We start from the raw sequence: 15,898 nt of genomic DNA, 5'->3' as shown, positions 1-15,898 counted from the left end.
ACTGAAACCTTTCGAATGTTGAAAGGCCTGGACAGAGTAGATGTGACAAGGATCTTTCCCATGGTGGGAGAGTTTAGGTCCAGAGTGCACAGCCTTAGGACAGAGGGGTGCCCTTTCAAAACAGAGATGTGGAAAAATCTCTTTAGCCAAAGAGTGGTGAATCTGTGGAATATGTTACCACATGCAGTTCTGGAGGCAAGGTCGTTGGGTGTATTTAAGGCAGAGATTGATAGGTTCTTGATTGGACATGGCATCGAAGTTTACGGGAATTGGGGTTGAGGAGGAAGGAAGAAAAAAGATATAAGGATCAGCCATGATTGAATGGCAGAGCAGATTTGATGGGCTGGATGGCCTAAATCTGCTCCTACATCCTGTGGTCACATAATCTCACTTGAGTACCCGTGTCCCATAGGAAGCGTCGCCCTGAAAGGGTGTCCATAACGAACAATAGATGCCCCTGGCAGCTGGAACCCATGGATGTTCAAAGTCCTGCGATGTTCTGATGCACAGGCCCTATCTGAGCTGCATGACGGTCAGCACTTCTTGACATTTGTGCCAAAGCGTGCTTGATAAAAGCATAAATCTGGTGTTGTCTGGTTCAGAGCCATAAGCATGAGTCTGCTGGAGACTCTGCTGATGGCTTATTGAGTTAGGGAAAAGAGGTGGGACGATGCACCTCTCCCCGGCTGAGTGTAGACTATCGGCTATTTTAACAAGGTCCCTATACTTCTTCACAGATGTATTAGTGAGGCCTGTGCAAACTTGATCAGGCTTTAGTTGTATAAGGAGCTCTTTAAAACTAAAACAAGGGTGGTGTTTGCCCAGGAGATAACATGTGGTTCATTGGTTCTGAAAGCCTAGCGTCACCCCGACAAGGCAAGGAGAGCAACTGTCTGCCGTACTCAGACTCAGTCAGTCCAGAAGTCTGCTATAGGTGAGTTTTCAGAGTGACAGATTTATCACGTGCAGGTGGGTCTTCCAGCAGACTCACCACTCTGGCTGCAGTGGAACTACTGAGTGACGCTACGGCATAGTAAAATTTGATATTGTGCACTGTGATTTCTCGCAGTGTGAACCACTCCGTAGCATGCTGCCCCCAAAACTCCAGCAGCTTCATAGCAACTACATTGGTGGGCACGTTGTTGAGGAGCTCTGGAATTGTCTGAGAATCCTAAAGCAGGATTTTGTGGATTGAACAGGAGGATTGTTTTATGTGCTTAACAAAAGACTCAGACCTTTACTTCCAATACAAACAAACCAAAAGCAGTCACCCTACACCGGAGCCATTACATCAGACTCCATCTCTTAAAGTGAACGCAACAACTCAATGAGGGTGTTTGTGAATTTTGTAGAACAGTTTCTATTTTGAACAATATGTGTCATCCGTTAGCCATTACATTACCCTGCACCACAATCTATGATGTAGGGACTAACAAGCTTATTCTGTATCATAGCTAAGTACTGAATTCCATCATTACAATGCCAGTCACTAACACGGATAATATTGTTTTCTGTATAAAACTGTGCTTCTGGCACTCACTTGATGTAGCTATGATCAGCAGGTTAAATAACTTTGCTGGTATCCTTTGTGATAAATGAGTTTCATTTCACAGTGAATGGTAGGGCTCTAGGGTACATAATGAAACAAAGGAACTTTGTTTGGGTTGATCATGATTTGCTGGAAGTGGCATCTCAGGTAGATCGGGTAGTAGTGAGAGCACTTCACACATTGACCTTCATAAATGAGGGCATTGATACAGGTGTTGTTATGCTGAAGTTGTACCTGTCACTGGTGAGGCCAAATTTAGAACAGTTTCAGTCACCTACCTTCAGGAAAGAGACAATTCACCAGGAAGTTGCTGGAACTTGAGGTCCTGAGTTATAGGAAAGGTCGAAAAAGTTGTGTCTTTATTTCCTGGAGTGCAAGAGAATGAGGAGAGATCTTACAGAGGGATATAAAATTATGAAGGGTAGCAAGAGAGTAAATGTATGCATGCAGGCTTTTTCCTCTCAGGTTGGGTGAGACCAGAGCTAGAATCTTAGCTTATGGGTGAAAGGTGAAATATTTAAGGGGAACCTGAGGGGTGATTTCTTCACGGAGCGGGTGGCACAAGCATGGAATGAGGTGTCAGTGTAAGTAGTAGTGCAGGTTCAAGTGTAACATTTCAGAGAAGTTTGGATAGGTACATGGGTGAGAGAGGCTTGGAAGGACATGTACTGAGAGCAGGTGGATGAAACTAGGGAGAAGATCAGGTCAATATTGACTGGGTGAACCAAGAAGTCTGTTTGTATACTGCAGTACTCTGTGACTCTATGAGAACTGAAGTAAACCTGATGTATAAATGTCGAGGTTTGTAATATTACTGTCGGGCACCTCTGTGCCAGAAGTTAATTGGAGGTCCCACCATGGGCATCAATGCACCATTCATGAAATGGTCCCTCTAAGATCTAATGGAAATAGAAAATGTTGTAAATGATCTGCAGGCTGGGCACCAGACTTGGATAGAGAACCAGGGGAATGTTTAATGGTCCTTTGATCAAACCACAAGAGGCAGTACAATCTAGCCATACTTTTTCTTTGTGGGGCTTTGACTTTATGCAAAGTGCTGCTGCAGCATGCCGATACAGGGAAATGAAGGGTGATCCCACTGTGATGATAGATTCCAGTTACTCCAGAAGGGCTTTGGAATTGTCAGAGGAAGCTAAGTGGCCTTCTCCTGTGCTCTGGTTTCCTATGGAACCAGGAAGTGTGACCCAGTGGTGCAGAGATTCGAACTTCTGCCTCCGAGTTCCAATGGCCCAGTTCGAGCCTGATCCCTGGCACTGTTGATGCAGAGTTGCCATGTTCTCCCCATAATTGTGTGATTTTTGCCTGCCTTCTCTGGTTCCCTCCTACATCCCAAATTGTTGGAAAGACCTAACCCCTGTAAATTACCCCTAGTGTGTAAGTGACTAGTTAGAATCTGGTGGGATTCAATGGGAATGTGGGGATAAGTAGTCATAGGAAAAAAATTAGTGAGAGAAAGGGATTGCTCTTTCAGCCTGTATAGACTCAATCGCCCTTAAAGGAAAGCAGGCAATGTAATATATGGTAAATTTACACTGAATAAGTGAGGAATCTTAATATTGAAAGAAATATGAGAATATTAGTACTGAAAATAGAAAATATTTCCAAGTGAAAGAAAAGAATTGCTTTTTGATGATCTCTGATTTCTGTAATGCCAGAAACACTGCCTCTTTCATCTGGTTGAATAGAGTGCAGAGCAGATTCTCAGCAAGAGTCAGCAAAAACCACTCATGCTTGGAAAGTGTTCTGCTGCAATAGATGTAAGGATAAAGATGAAATTATTGAGGTCAGAATTCAGTGGGCCGTGCTACTGGCACTCACAGCAGGATTATGCTGACTGACACCAATCAGTGCTGACCTCAGCTGTTGCTGCAGTGTGCCTGGTTTCACAACGAAGCCCTAGTATGCTGATAGGAAAGGAGATAGATATTTAGAGTGAACAATTGAAAAGATCTGTTTTCTTCTCCATGATACTGAGTCTTCCTGGAGCCGCATTCAATCAGGCAGTAGCTGAGAAAGGACCTAGAACTGTACTGGCCCTTCAGCTGACAATACTGAGTCGACCTGTACAAACCTACTTCATGATCAACCCAAAACTTGGCCCTACACAGCACAGAACTCTCAAAATTTTCTTTTATCCATGTCACTATCTAAGAGTCTCTTAAATGTTCTTTACTATATCAGTCTCTACTATCACTTGTGGCAGTGCATTTTAGATACCAACCACTTTGTATGTAAAAAACCTATATGATGTCTAACCTCTGAAAAATCTGACATCTCCTGTCCCCCATAAATTTTCCTCCACACACCTTAAAAGGATGTCCTCAGGTATTAGCCTTTGCAACCCAGGGAAAAATGTACTGGATGTCGACTCTGATTTCTTACAGTCTTGGACAGTCACCCCACCCATCGTCCTTCACGCCAAAGAGAAAAGCCTAACTTGCTCAATCTTCCCTCATAAGCTTGTATGGGAAAGCTCTGGTGTGTTAGGACCTGAGTCACTCACTGTAGGATACCTGTTCTCATAGCTGCTTTTGTAGATAATGTATTTATGTTGATGGTTTACTGATAATGGTGAAGAAGAAGAGCGGAGGCCCATGCTGGGGATGGTTGCTACCTGACACTTGTGTGGTACAAATGTGAACTGGCCAAGTCCAGGTGGTTTTGTTGCTTGTAAATACTTTCTTATTTAATGATGTATGATTGGAACTATACAGTAAGAATGCCCAGTGTTGTCTCTATGAAGGAGAGAATCATGCATTTTATGCCGAAGATGGTTAGACATCAGATGCAGTCCTACGGAACTCTGCTCTGAGAGAGAGGAAATCACAATTATTATCATCTTTCATTGGATTCAGTATGAATTCAGTCAATAGAGTTGTTCCCGGTATTCCTATTGATTTTATTTTAACAGCACTCCTTGAAATAAGGCAGAATTGCATTTATCCCTAGAATTTATTGCTTTGATCCTTGTTTGGAGCAAGGTTTCAGTAAGATCTGGAGATATGTTGTCCTGGTGGAATACAGATTTGGTGAGGGAACAACTAGTGGATAAGGAAACAAACTGCTAGAGGAACTCAGTGGATCAGACCATATCCATGGAGGGAAAAAGGGGTCAACTGGTACAATATCTCAACTCAAAACATCAAGTACCACCTTTCCTTCCCAGCTGCTACCTAATCTGCTGACTTGCTCTAGCAGTTGCTGTATTTTTTTAGCTCTGAATTCCAGCATAAGACTATAAGATATCGTAGTAGAATTAGGCCTTTTAGCCCATCAAGTCTGCTCCACCATTTCATCATAGCTGGTCCAATTTTCCTCTCAGCCCCAAACTCCTACCTTCTCCCGTATCCTTTCATGCCCTGACCAATCAAGAATCTATCTCTGCCATAAATATAATTAAAGACTTGGCCTCCATAGCTGCCATTAGTAATGAATGAATTCCACAGATTCACCATCCTCTGGCTCAAGAAATTCCTCCTCATCTCCATTCTAAAAGGACACCCCACTATTCTGAGGCTGTGTCCTCTGGTCTTAGACTCTCCCACTGTAGGTAACATCCTCTCCACATCCACTCTATCAAGGCCTTTCCCCGTTAGATAAGTTTCATGAGGTCACTCCACATTCTTCTGAATTCCAGTGAACACAGGCCCAGCGTGATTTTCCCAGTCCCCTTGCATATTGAAGTCCCCCATTACAATTGTGTCATTACCCTTATTACATCCTTTTCCAGCTCCCTTTGCAATCTCAACCCCACACCTTGGCTACTATTTGGAAGCCTATATATGATTCCCATAATGGTTTTTTTACCCTTGTAATTTCTTAACTCCCCCACAAAGATTCAACATTCTCTGATCCTATGTCCCATCTTTCTAAAAATATAATTCAATCGTTTAGCAACAGAGCCACGCCACTATCTATTCCTTCCCGCCTGTCCTTTCAATACAAAGTATATCCTTTGATGTTAAGCTCCTAACTATGGCCTTCTTTCAGCCAGGACTCAATGATGCTCACAACAATCTCTAGTTGCACCATGAGTTCATCCACCTTATTCCACATGCTACACGCATTTAAATACAGCACCTTCAGTCCTGCATTCTTTTCCCTTTTGAATTTTGCCTCTGTGGTACAATTTACCTCTTTGCTCGCTCTCCATTTGCACCCAGTCATTGGCTTGTTCTTCATTACATTCATGTTACACCTATCATCTATTTGTAAACCTACTGGCTCATCCTCAGCTCTATCATCCTGGCTCTCATTCCCCTGCCATATTAGTTTATACCACTGCAAACATCTCTAGTAAATCTGCCCGCAAGAATATCCCCTACTTGCCTTCTGTTGGTTTTTAAAAACTTCCCAATTCTCTAACTTCCCACAAGTCTATGCTCTATTATATGTCCTCTCTATGGCTTTTATGTTGGCTTTGATTTCTCTTGTTAGCCATGGTTGTGTCATCTTTTCTTTAGACACTTCTTCCTCTTTGGGATGTACATATCCTGTGCCTTCTGAATTGCTTCCAGCATCACCACTCCTCTGTATCTCCAAACTACTGGTAATTGTGGGCTCTTTGACAGCACTAGCAATGGTACCGTCCATTACTTTGCTGATGATTTGAAGTCACCTATAGCCCAGTAATTGATTGGATACAATGTTGGAAAGTGTATGGTCATGCATTTTGGTGGAAGAAATAAATGGGGAGACTATTATTTAGATGGGGAGAGAATTCAAATTGCAGAGATGCAAAGGGGCTTGGGAGTCCTTGTGCACGATACCCTAAAGGTTAGCCACCAGGTTGAGACGGTTGTGAAGAAGGCGAATGCAATGTTGGCATTCATTTCTAGAGGTATAGAATATAAGAGCAGGGATGTAATGTTGAGGCTTTATAAGGCACTCCTGAGACCAACTTTGTGTGCAGTTTTGGGCTCCTTATTTTAGAATGGATATACTGACATTGGAGAAGGTTCAGATAAGATTCACGAGAATGATTCCAGGAATGAAAGGGTTATGGTATGAGGAATGTCTGGCAGCTCTTGGGCTGTATTCGCTGGAGTTCAGGAGGATGAGGGGGGATCTCATAGAAATATTCTGGATGTTAAAAAGCCTGAACAGATTAGATACGGCAAAGTTTTTTCCCATGGTGGGGGAGTCTAGGATAAGAGGACACGACTTCAGGATTGAAGGATGTCCTTTTTGAACTGAGATGCAGAGAAACTATTTTACTCAGAGGGTGGCAAATCTGTGGAATATGTTGCAACGAGTGGCTGTGGAGGCCAAGTCACTGGGCGTTTTTAAGGCAGAGATAGATAGGTTCTTGATTAGCCAGGGCATCAAAGGGTATGGGGTGAGAGCAGGGGATTGGAGATGACCAGAAGGATTGGATCAGCCCATGATTGGGCCGATGGGCCGAATGGCCTACTTCTGCTCCTCTTTCTTATGGTCTTATGGCTTTCATTGTACTTGTGTTCCTGGGAATATCCACACTGTTACAAATGTCTAGCAAGAGCAACAGCTGTTGCTCGAACTCAGGGGTTCAACACTTTAGCTGAGGTGATGTAGTCCATTGTCTTTGCTGGTCACTTTTCCTCAGCGATCCCGTATTGTTTGGGCTGAAAATTCCTGAATATCTACTTTCTCAAATCCCACAATGGATGTATAAGATTCAGCCCCAACTGAAAAGTACAACTCAAATGATTGCTTAATTTTCATTATATTTATCAGAAAATCTATTGCCTATTCCACTTCAAAGTCACTTGCTGAAAATTTACTCTTAAACCTTAACCTTCACATCATCTACAGATCCCGGATATGCTTCCTGGCACTATTAAATCTAAGTCATTTGTGTATAGAAAGAAAAGTGATAGTTCTAGCAGCAAACCCCAGAGGACTTCAACTATCAACTCAAGAATGTCTCTTTTATTACAACTTTTCACCTCCTGTTTCCAAAACAATCTTACAGATATGCCACAAGGTTGATTCCTGTCCCATATGCCCTTGTTTTAATTGATAATCTTCCGTGCTTTCTGAAAATCCCTGTGTACAATGGACATTAATCCTCTAACCCCTTGGTGGCTCTATTGAAGAGTCTGTCACACTGGAACAGTTCTTTCATCTCAAACTTCAGCTTTAAGAGAAGAAGAAAAAAAGAAAAGTAATTAAATGAAGTCAGAATATACTGGAGTCACACAGCAGGTCAGGCGGTATCTGTGAAAAATGAAACAGTATTTGTTTCAAGTTGAAGACCCTGCATCAGTTAAAATAATGAGCTAAGTTTAGCACAGACAGGTGTAGAGCAGAGAGGTGTTCTTGTCTGGCAGCAGTTGTCATTTTGTGACACTGGTGGAGTCAGGTCTTGCGTTGTTCACCAGTTGAGTACAAAACTGGTGAGCTCAGGTCTGCCTCCACAAAACAGTGATGCACTATGGTGCAGCTCAGCAGCTCAGATCTCTCGCTCGAGTACAAAAGCAAAGCAAAGCCAAACAAACCCAAGCGGACCCATTAAAAAAAGACAGTCAAACGCCCAATGTACAGAAAGAAAAACAAATCATACAAATAATAAAAACAAGCAAATGGTATTCAGAACTTCAGTTAGGAGCCATTTCTTGAATGCTTTCGTGTAAGATTCCACCAACTAAATAATCTCTCAGGGTGTCACTGAACTGACAATACTCAGACAACTTCTTCAATTCAGCCACGTATGCTTCCTTTTGATTCCACTTATGAAGCCTAAAGCATTCTGCAACCAACAATGGTTTTGGTTTTAAATGTTCCCGCATTACTTTTACGATATCAGCAAAGCTAATTTCTGTTTTATTTTTAAAAGACTTGGATGTCTCACTGTTCTTCAACGGGTAGGTAGTAGTCTCAGGTTCGTTTTAAAAAAACTTTGTCACCACTGTTGAGTTTTGTACAATTAAAAACATTAAGCTATTTGAAAGAAAAGCACAGGAGCTGAGAGATGTGAGTATGTAGTTTTGATTTACTCTTAGCTGTTTGAGCACCTATCACGTGGTCGCATCATGGCGTATTCAATTCATGTAATTTTGCATATAACCTGTAGTGAATTATTTAAAAAAAAGGATGCTTAATCAAACAAAACATTTACAATATTACTCAAATATTACAAAACATAAATACACAGCACTTTTGTCCCCACAGAGGATGTTGAGCCCATCTGCCAGATTACCTCTTGCTCTGGGTTCATTATTAATCATAGATGATGGATTTTGCTGGAACGGCAGAGCTAATGATTAACCTGTTTTACTTGATTCATTTTTTCAGAATGTGCACACGGTGTTAGCAAGTCCAGCAATGATTACACACATTCTGAAAAGGTGGTGGTGAGCCAACTTCTTGAACTTTTGCAGCCCATACTTTAAAGGAAAGATCGGAAGATTTCGCTCCAGTTGCATTGCAACTCCAAGCATGTATTTTTGCTGAGGCCAGCAAGGTCTGCTGCAACTGACTCCCTAAAAAACTCCTGTACAAATAATTTACCATCTCTTCAAGCAGTGCAGGAGTTCAGTTCCATCTTCCTGAAGGTCCTAATGTTGTGTGTAAATCAGTTTTGCAGGTTCACAGGGAGGTGTCAATTTCCCTTGCATAATGGCTGATATTTACCCCCTTTGTGTTCTGAGTGTGTTAAAAACCTGATCTAGTCCTTCATTCTGCATGATCATCATTGGAAATACTAACCATGATTTCTGACAACGCAATCGGCATAACAACCATGTGCTATGCTTTAAATGCCTGACATTTTGAAAACTCCATTCCTGCCACATTGGACTCTCACTAACATGCTTACCGATGGAGCAACTCAATGACAGGTGCCACAGGACCTCCCCTTACATTCTGAGAAAGCATGGACACCTGAGTTAGAATGCTACTTCTGGATTTCAGTTTGGTTTTTAACACTATTGTCCCACACACTTTGGTGAACAAACTCCGGCTCCTCGATCCAAGTACACCACTGTGCACCTGGGCATTGGACTTCCTAACAGACCTCAGATGGTGAGGCTGCACAACCGCTCCTCCCTCCCCAGCATCCTCAGTATGGGTGCCCCTGCCCCTGAGGGATGTTTGCTGAGCCTGATGCTGTATAATCTGCTTACGCAGGACTGCATGGCCAAACCTGAGAAACCACTCACACCCCGTCTTTAGGTCAGTGGCACAACAGTGGAAATTACAAACCGTTTCAAACTTCTGGGAGCCCACATCACACACAACTTCTCATGGTCCCAGACCATATTGAATACAGTTAATAAAGCTCGACATTGCCTTTACTTTCTTATGAGACTGAAGAGAGCTGGACTTTGCACATCTATACTCACATTATTCAACATATGCATCCTAACACGCTGCATCATTGTTTGGTATAGAAACTTCACTGTGTGCACAGGAAAGCTCGACAATGGGTAGTCACAATGACCCGATACAACACTGGCACCAGCCTGCCCAGCAACAAGGACATATTTGCAGAAAAGTGCCAGAAAAGGGCCGGTGCCATTATGGAGGATCCCACCCACCCTACGCAGAGACTGTTTGTCCCACTCACAGCAGGGAGGAGACTACGCAGGATCCACGTCAGGACCACCAGACTTAAAACAGTTGCTTTCCCCAGACTGCTCAATACCTTCACTAAATAACTGCATCATAACTATATTATTTCCTGTCAGCCACCTTATTTACCTAGCCTAGCATCACTTTATGAAATTACAAACAATATATTTTAGCTATCTTATCTATTTATATTTATTGTGTTTTCTTCTTATTATTATGTTTTTGTCTTTTGTCTTTTATTTTGTGTTGCATCAGACCTGGAGTAACAATTATTTCATTCTCCTTTACACTTGTTTGGGGAAAATGACTTTAAACAATCTTGAATCTCAGCTTGAGTTTCACCTGTTATAAAATACTGGATCCTTGCTTTCATCTGTTCTCTTAACAACAATGGTAGAAATATTACTTGATGATCAGAGGCTATTTCTGTAACAAGGTATAGTAAAATATCTCAAGGTGCTTAAGAAATGTGTGTTCAATAAAATGATTTTGGGGACCAAACTCAAGGCATGGAGAGAGAGGAAACTACAGATACTGCAGTCTGAAGTGATATGACATGCAGTCTGCTGAACTCAGCAGGTCAGTAGTTTTAAAAAGGAGCCGGCTGGTGGCGCAGTGACTTCAGCACTGGACTCCGGAATGGAGGTTCCTGGGTTCGAATCCGGTCAGGCCATTCCCAAATACGCTTTCCATCCGTGCTGGGTTGCAACTCGACCTCATAACATAAAGAAAAATACTGTGAAACGTCTGTGTGAGGAGTGGTGCGCTGCACAGTCTTTTGTTCCGTGCCTTGTAAGGCATGAAAATGCCCGACGCTGGCCTCTCAGGCCTGAGTCGACGTCATTATTGTGGGCTTTTGGCATTTCCCAATAAAATCATAATTCAGTAGCAAGGGTAAATAAAGATAAGATAGGGGCAGGTGGAGTGGCCATTGATGGAGTGAATCAGTGTTGGAGTGGGGAGGCTTTGTCTCATCAGGCTTGGGCAAGGTAAGTATATGGTAAGTTACTTCTTCATTCTCCCTCTGTTAGTACATAGTGCAGTGAAGATGGCTCCAGCGGCTGTGTTGTGGGCCTCCTGGATGGCCACATCAGCACCAGGCTCACCAAGCTGCAGCTCCTCAGAGAACGTGTTAAGGGAATGGAGCTGCTGCTTGATGACATTCAGCTTATACAGGAAGTCAAATCAAGTCAAGTCACTTTTATTGTCATTTCGACCATAACTGCTGGTACCGTAAATAGTAAAAATGAGACAACGTTTTTCAGGACCATGGTGTTACATGACACAGTACAAAAACTAGACTGAACTACGTAAAAAAATACACAGAGAAAGCTACACTAGACTACAGACCTACCCAGGACTGCGTAAGGTGCACAAAAACAGTGCAGGCATTACAATAAATAATAAACAGGACAGTAGGGCAAGGTGTCAGGCCAGGCTCTGGGTATTGAGGAGTCTGATAGCTTGGGGGAAGAAACTGTTACATAGTCTGGTCGTGAGAGCCCAAATGCTTCGGAGCCTTTTCCCAGATGGCAGGAGGGAGAAGAGATTGTATGAGGGGTGCGTGGGGTCCTTCAAAATGCTGTTTCCTTTGAGGATGCAGCGTGTAGTGTAAATGTCCGTGATGGCAGGAAGAGAGACCCCGATGATCTTCTCAGCTGACCTCACTATCCACTGCAGGGTCTTGCGATCCGAGATGGTGCAATTTCCGAACCAGGCAGTGATGCAGCTGCTCAGGATGCTCTCAATACAACCCCTGTAGAATGTGATGAGGATGGGGGGTGGGAGATGGACTTTCCTCAGCCTTCACAGAAAGTACTGATGCTGCTGGGCTTTCTTTGCTATGGAACTGGTGTTGAGGGACCAGGTGAGATTCTCCGTCAGGTGAACAAGAAATTTGGTACTCTTAACGATCTCTACCGACAAGCCGTCGATGTTCAGCGGGGAGTGAAACTGAGGAGCTGATAGGTAGGAGCTACAGGGAGGTAGTTACTCCAAAGTTGCAGGAGGCAGGTACCTGGGTGACTGTCAGGAGAAGGAAGGGGAATGGGCAGAGGGTGGAGAGTACCCCTGTGGCCATTTATAATAAGTATACCACTTTGGATACTGTTGGTGGGGGGAATGACCTACTGGGAGGAAGCCTCGCCGACTGGGTCTGATGCTGTAGCTCAGAAGGCAATGGGGAAGCAGAGGACTGCAGTAGTGATAGGGGATTCCATAGTTAGGGGGTCAGACATGAGATTCTGTGGATGCAAAAAAGTCGCCCAGATGATATGTTGCCTCCCAGGTGCCAGGGCCAAGGGCATCTTGGATATGGTCCTCAGCATTCTAAAGGGGGAGAGTAGCAGCCAGAAGTCTGAGTGCATATTGGTATCAATGACATATGGAGGAAAAGGGAAGAGATCCTGAAGAGACAATCTGGGGAGCTCGGTAGAAAGCTGAAAAGCAGAACCTCCAGGGTTGTAATCTCTGGATCGCTGCCTGTGCCACGTGCCAGTGAGGGTAAGAATAGAATGATTTGGCAGATGAATGCGTGGCTGAGGAACTGACGCAGGGGCCAGGGGTTCAGATTTCTGGATCATTGGGTTCTCTTCTGGGGTAGGTGTGACCTGTACAAAATCTGTAATCTGTAATCATTGAGGTTACACCTCAACCTGAGGGGGATCAATATCCTTGCGGACGGGTTTGTTAGAACTGTTGGTGTGGGTAGAAAATAATTTAGCGGGGGTTGGGATGAGAAACTGAGTGACAGGGCGTATGACGGGGCATTTGTTATACAAACAGAGACAGTGTGTAGTGAGATTGTCAGGGAGGACGGGCAGATGATAGGGCAAAATTGCAGTCAGTGGAATGAATTGCAATGTAACAGGGGGTCAAAATCAAAAAGGGTGATGAATACAGTATTGGAAGTTTTATATTTGAATACATAGTATACAGAATAAAGTAAAGGTAGCACGGTTAGAGATTGTCAGGTATGACCTGTGGGCATCACTGAGTCGTGGCTGAAAGAAGGACATAGCAGGGAGCTTAACATCCAAGGGTACACTTGTATTGAAAGGACAAGCAGGCAGACAGAGGGGGTGGTGTGCCTCTATTAGTCAAAAATGAAATCAAATCCTTAGAACAAGGTGACATAGAATCAGAAGGTGTATAACTGTTGTGGTTAGAGTTCAGAAACTGCAAGAGTAAAAGGACCCTGAAAGAAGTTACATACAGGCCTCCGAACAGTAGCCAGGATGTGCGCTACTAATTACATTGGGAGATAGAAATGCATGCCAAAAGCACAATGTTAAAGTAATCTTGGGGGATTTCAATATGCAGATACTGTAGATTGAGAAAATCAGGTTGACGCTGATTTTGGATCCAAAGAGAGAAAGAATGGCTACAAGATGTTTTTTTAGAGCAGATTGTGGTTGAGCACACCAGGGGATAAGCTATTCTGGATTGTGTGCTGATTAGTGATCCGGATTTGATCAGGGAGTTTAAGGTAAAGGAACCCTTAGCAGACAGTGATCATAATATGATAGCATTCACCCTGCAGTTTGAGATGGAGAAGCTGAAGTCAGATGTATCAGTATTACAGTGAAGTAAAGGCATGAGAGGGGAATTGGCTGAAGTTGCTTGTAAGGGGACCCCATCAGGGAGGATGGTAGAGAAGCACTGGCTGGAATTTCTGGGTGCAATTTGGAAAGCACATCTCAAAGAAAAAGAAGCATTCTAAAGGCAGAATGACAACCATGGCTGACTAGAGAAGTCAACACAACATAAAACCCAAAGAGAGGGCAAATAACAGGGCAAAAATTAGTGGGAAGTTAGAAAATTGGGAAGCTTTTAAAATTCAAAAGAAGGCAAACAAAAAAAGCCATAAGGAGCAAAGTGATGAAATATGAAGATGAGCTAGACCAAATATCAAAATGAGACAAGAAGTTTCTTCAGATACATAAAGAGTAAAAGAGAGGCATGGGTAGATATTGGACTACTGGAAAATGGGAATTGGGGAGAAGGAAACGACCGATGAACAGAATAAGTATTTTGCAACAGTCTTCACCATGGAAGACATTAGATGTTCATGAAAGTCAGGGGGCAGAAGTAAGGGCAGTTGCTATTCTTAAGGAGAAGATACTTGGGAAGCTGAAAGGTCTAAAGGTAGGTAAGTCACCTGGAGAAGATGGAATATATCCAAGCACTGTGACAGAGGTGCCTGAAGAGATTGTGGAGGCTTAGTAATGAACTTTCAAGAATCACTAGATTCTGCCACGGTCCTGGAGGACTGGAAAATTGCAAATGTCTCTTCATTCTTCATGAAAAAGTGAGACAGAAGAAAGAAAATTATACGCCAGTTAACCTGACTTCAGTGGTTGGGAAGATGTTGGAGTCGATTGTTAAGGATGAAGTTTTGGGGTATCAGTGGATGCTGAGAACTTGGATTTTCAGAAGACCTTTGACAAGCTGCCACACATGATAGCAAGGTAGGAGCCCATGGTATTATAGGAAGGATATTAGCATGGATAGAGCATTAGCCTATCAGCAGGAGGCAAAGTGTGGGAAGAAAGAAAGCCTTTTCTGATTTGCTGTTGGTGACTAGTGGTGTTCCACAGGAGGCTGGCTATGGGTCACTTCTTTTTATGTTGTATGTCAATGATTCAGATGATGGAATTGATGGCTTTGTAGCCAAGTTTGGGATGATACAAAGATAGATGGAGGGGCTGGTAGTATTGAGGAAGCAGGGAGGCTGCAAAGGACTTAGATGGATTGGGAGAATGAACAAAGAAGTGGCAGATGTAATATAGTGTCAGGATGTGTATGGTCATGCACTTTGATGGGAGAAGTAAAAACGTAGACATTTTTTAAATAGGGAGAAAATTCAAAAATCTATATTGCAAAGTGAGTTGGGAGTCCCCATGCAAGATTCCCTAAAGATTAAGTTGTAGATTGAGTAAGTGATGAGGATATGAAGATCAAATGGGCATCCTTTGTATTTGTTGCTGGTTTTAGTGGATTATGAATAGTGTGGTTACGTAGTCTTGTAATTGAAATACAGACATAAAAGAGGCAGACATAATATGTCTCATTGCACTTCAGTCCCCTTTTATTTTCCAAACCACAATTAGGTAGTTGGTTGTCAAAAACTCTTTTTTTATATTTGTGTATCCTGCAGAATAATTCTGCAACATGATAATGAGGGCTTAGCTGTTTACTATCAACGCAGCAATTGTGCTAGTGTGTAGATTCTGATGGTATCAGCAGTTTCAGAAGTGCAAAATCATGTTAACTGAGTTACAAAAGTTTTTCTAATTACAGAAAATACAACGCCCCACTATGAATATTTACAGATATGCAGAATATGTACGCATATTCCAGAAAGATTCTAGTTGCTTCAAGCAAGTTACAATATTGGGGATTAAAATGTAAACTGGTAAATTCAAGGACAACTTTATTGCAACAATGGCATAGTATTAATTTTCAAAAATGTATATTCTGAATAATAATACGGATGAAAAAAGATGAAATGTCTTTTTAAATCTGATTTTAATATTTTTCGTGTGTCTTTTAATACTCCTTCCTGTGGGTTGGAGCGGAGCAAGTATGAGCTCACCAGGAGGTGAGGGAGGGAATAAACGAGGAACTACCAAACTTACTAGGGGAAATAGCAGCATCTATAATAAGCAGAATCAACATACAATTAATAAGAGAGATATATTTGGCTATTCTGCTGGACTTCTTGTGAGGAGTGATTAATAGATTATTAGTGGAATAGGTATAGGGATGTGATGT

The sequence above is a fragment of the Hypanus sabinus genome, chromosome 14 (assembly GCF_030144855.1).
Source record: "Hypanus sabinus isolate sHypSab1 chromosome 14, sHypSab1.hap1, whole genome shotgun sequence".
Lineage (NCBI taxonomy): Eukaryota > Metazoa > Chordata > Chondrichthyes > Myliobatiformes > Dasyatidae > Hypanus > Hypanus sabinus.
This window is presented reverse-complemented; position numbering follows the sequence as displayed.